Source organism: Spinacia oleracea, chromosome 5, assembly GCF_020520425.1.
Source record: "Spinacia oleracea cultivar Varoflay chromosome 5, BTI_SOV_V1, whole genome shotgun sequence".
In the NCBI taxonomy this organism is placed as follows: domain Eukaryota; kingdom Viridiplantae; phylum Streptophyta; class Magnoliopsida; order Caryophyllales; family Amaranthaceae; genus Spinacia; species Spinacia oleracea.
Window position 1 is genome coordinate 50,430,408 of NC_079491.1, and position 3,959 is coordinate 50,434,366.

At 35.5% G+C, this 3,959-nt stretch overlaps 1 long non-coding RNA gene across 1 annotated transcript; it reads left to right on the top strand.

Annotated features, from left to right (window-relative positions):
• The first annotated feature begins 1,430 nt into the window (after positions 1-1,430).
• LOC110796359 (uncharacterized) lies at positions 1,431-3,226 on the top strand. Its single transcript, XR_002535553.2, has 2 exons — positions 1,431-1,540; positions 3,050-3,226. It is a non-coding gene; the product is annotated as an uncharacterized lncRNA (long non-coding RNA).
• The last annotated feature ends 733 nt before the right edge of the window (positions 3,227-3,959 follow it).

Consider the following 3,959-nt stretch of genomic DNA (forward strand, 5'->3'; position numbering starts at 1 on the left):
ACCACTATAGTATAACATTGTGAAAGACATAGTAATGATGAATGATTGATTCACATGGCAGAGGGGGAAATGCAACAACAATCAACTCAAGCTAGTTCATGTACATGGTAATACATCAACACCCAACATATTTGTCTTCTATGCAGCCGAAGCCATGGGCGCGCGCGGACAGCAGCATGGGCCGAGCGTTGTGCGCTCAGCGTGGGCCTCAAGGCCTGCGCAGGTGTACGGCGTTCGTGCGATGCTCGTGTGCGAATCCTAAAGCTATCGGGATTCGATAAAAGATTAAATCCTAAACCTATTAGATAAAGTTTATTTAAATAGAGTCCTAGTAGGATTCTAATTAAATTAATTAGTATCCTAATAGGATTTCAGTTCCTTTTCCATACCTCTATAAATAAGTGCCTAGGGTCATTATTTACAGAGACGATTGAAGTATTCAAAGGGTAAGTTTTCGAAAGAAAATTCAGCCATACACTTGCACAACAATAGCCGAAAATTCCTAGCACCTTAAGGGCGATTCTAGTTGGTCAATCTTGAGGCGGATCCGGACGTACTTTGGACTATCTACGGAGGGACGACATTTGGAGTCCTAAAGACTTGTTCTTGTTCGGTTCGGGCGCAGCTAGGGAGGGCACGCTACAAAGTGTATGCTCCTAAATTATGCTAAATGATTATGTGTAAATAATATGCTTTTCCTGGCTTTATGGTTTTTCCGCATGATTTATGTATGTTCATATGTATCATAACCTAACACATTGGCCCGTATGAGGTGTTGAAACGAATTGGAGAGGTGGCATACCAGTTAGCCTTACCAATGGAGTTAGCCAATGTCCACAACGTTTTACATGGCTCCCAACTCAGAAAATATGTCCATGACCCTAACCATGTAATCCAACCGGAGTCTATTGAGTTAGATGAGTCATTACCCTCCAAAGAACGTCCTATTAAGATTCTTGATACCAAAACGAGAAGTACCCGGAACAAGGAAATTAAGTTAGTTAAAGTGCTTTGGTCGAATCAAAATTCCGAAAAGGCAACTTGGGAAGCTGAGGATGACATGAAAAAGCGTTATCTAGAGCTATTTGAGCAGGTATGCTAAGTTTCGAGGACGAAACTCTTTTTAGGGAGGGTGAAATAGGATAATATCATGCTAGTATCGTTCTTTTAGCTTGAGAGTTAACTTTAAGTTCGAGAACGAACTTTGTTTTTAGGGAGAGTAGATATAATATCCCGAATATTCGGGTATTTTATAATATATTCGGGTATGTTATAATAAAATATTTCGATAATTTAAGATAATTTTACAATTGAAATAAAGTTTTTAATGAGTTTTAAACCAAAAAAAAAAAACTAAAAGTTATTTTGAGATTTATTTTATATTTTCTGATATTAGTCTCCTAGTTAAACCTTAATACCCTAAGTTATATATACCATCAAGTCTCACAAAAATATCCCGTATTATAAGAAAGCCTTACCCTCACACATCTCAGCCGTCACAACCACTGTATCATCGTCATTATCAACCCCTCCTCGTCAGGTAATGAACATCACCTTCAAAATTTGAGCTTTTATAAAATATATGACTTGAAGTTTTGGATTTTACTCTTGTTTTTCTCTGTAAATAAATTCTTAAGGAGTAGTGTAGTATACTTGCAGTGATTTATTGAAAAGAAAGCATATTTACTCCTTCCTTATGCACCGACTTACTTCTCGTCAATTAGCAACCAAAACACCATTAGACTAACTTTGTTTATGTATATTATTTCTTGCTTTATAAACAAAAATATATAATGATTTCAAATCAAAACTTTGACTTTGTTTTATTGATCCTACTTTGCAATAACAGTTAGGAACACGCAATTTAATTATTTTCATGATGATCAGTTATTTTGGTTTTAAATGATTTCAGTATCTAAAGCGATACAAACTTAGTTTTATAAGATACTTTAATTACTCCTTATTGTTGGGTTAGGAGTAAGGCAGAAAATTTCGGTGGGGCTTTCTTGAAATACGGAGTCGCGAGTACTAATTAGATTGTATTTCTATCAATATGTCTAATATACGCTAATTTAGGCTCGTTAATTTTGTGTAATCGTAGACAGAGGATAGTTAGGAGATACGCAAGGAGATTACTAGTTCGAAATACGCGTGTGTTCAAGATAATCTCTAATGTCCATCATCTGTAGGTCCCATTAGAAAAAGTATATTGGATGTGTTTATGTATTATTATGTGTTAGGGAGATTAAGTGTTTTGGATATGATTTAAATGACTTGTGTATAAGGTATGTATAATATTGATATCATATGTAATTCTTATACTGATTGAGGAAGTTAATGTTTTGGATTCCTTATTAATGATGGACGCACGCTTCAAGTATTTTAATTGAGATTGTGAATTGGGTCACCATATTATTGACCCCCTTAATATCTTATTGTTACTATATGTTGGTCGAGAAGCTATAGCTGGTGGAATCAAATTTAATTTTGGACCATAATATTCGAAAATGCTTCTCATGACTACTTGAACTATATGTTTGAACCTTATTAAAATACTAAGAACTTAAAGGGTAATCTCCGAGGGAAAAGCCCGTAAGGGTTAGGAACAGGTTACCCTTCTAGATGTTGTTCTATCGGTGCACTTTAGTGGAGACCCAGTAGGCTTCTAGTAGGTTTCTATTATTCTGTATTAAACTTTTTGCTTAGTCTTCCTCCTAATTCTATTGGTGCGCGGTCGTAGAGACCCATAATTAATTAGTGAGGGGTGTGCACACTAGGGACATTCTGTACTCATCTTACTTTGGCCATTCTCAAGGGTTACGCGCGACCCTTAGCGTTCTCTTTCCCTCACTTAATTAATATTGATCTTATGTGATAAGTTTAATAATGGAGTTATTAAATTGGTACTTGTTGTTTAATTATTTATTTTATGTACTCAAAACGTTTTCAAACTAAAATTATTTATTTTACGGGATGGAGTTGGAATTACTCAGTTTATCTGATTTTTGGGAGTTTGTCTCTCTTGTCTCTTTTCCATTTATTTTTGCAGGTTGGTAAAGGTACTTGGCTATGAGTGAGGAGACGCTTAGAATAACCACCTAGTCAAGAGACAATTTCTATTTCAGTCTAAGTTGGATTTGTTATTTATTTTTATGGGATTTGGTTGTAATATTTTTATTGGCCACCTTTAGACCACTTAGTTAATTTTGACTTTAATGGTTTTAAATTATTTTGTTGCTTTGCATTTATTTTCTAAGGAGAATAAATGTAGCAGTGACACTCCCAAGGCTTGGACGATGATTTTATGAAATAAAAACAGGGTTTTCGATTATATAAAAGGGTCCAAATTTTAGGGGTGTTACAGTGTGTGCCCAAAACACGATATTTCGAGCCAAAATTAGCGGGCCATTTTCGGGTCGGGTCAAATTTACAACTAAAATTGTTGTTTTACGTTGTCCAAAAGCTGCAATATTTTTAAAAGTCTGGTTCGGGTCGGGCCCATAAACCGGGCCGAAATATTCTACCCAAATCCTGCTAATTTTTGGATCAGGCCCATGATGATCAGCTCTAATACGCACATAAAAACAGGCACAACAAACATACAAAACAATTATGGATAGAGAGGAAGTACCATACATTATAGCCTATGAAGCTGCCAATTGTTAAACATTTTGCGAGCAAGGTTATCTCTTCAAATAGTCCACACATTAGACGTTTCCATAATATTGATGTAATCATCATCATTGTCATCCATGAATTATCTTCCAAAATCATTATCCAGTAAAAGGTTCAAATGAATCAAATGTCATTTCCCTACGAATAAGGTTGTGGAGAAGACAACATGCAGTTATAATATCTGCATGCATTTCGATAACATAAAAACTACAATTTCTAAGTATTTCCCACCGCATCCTAAGCAACCCAAAACACCTCTGCATTACTTTTGTAGCACCAGAGTG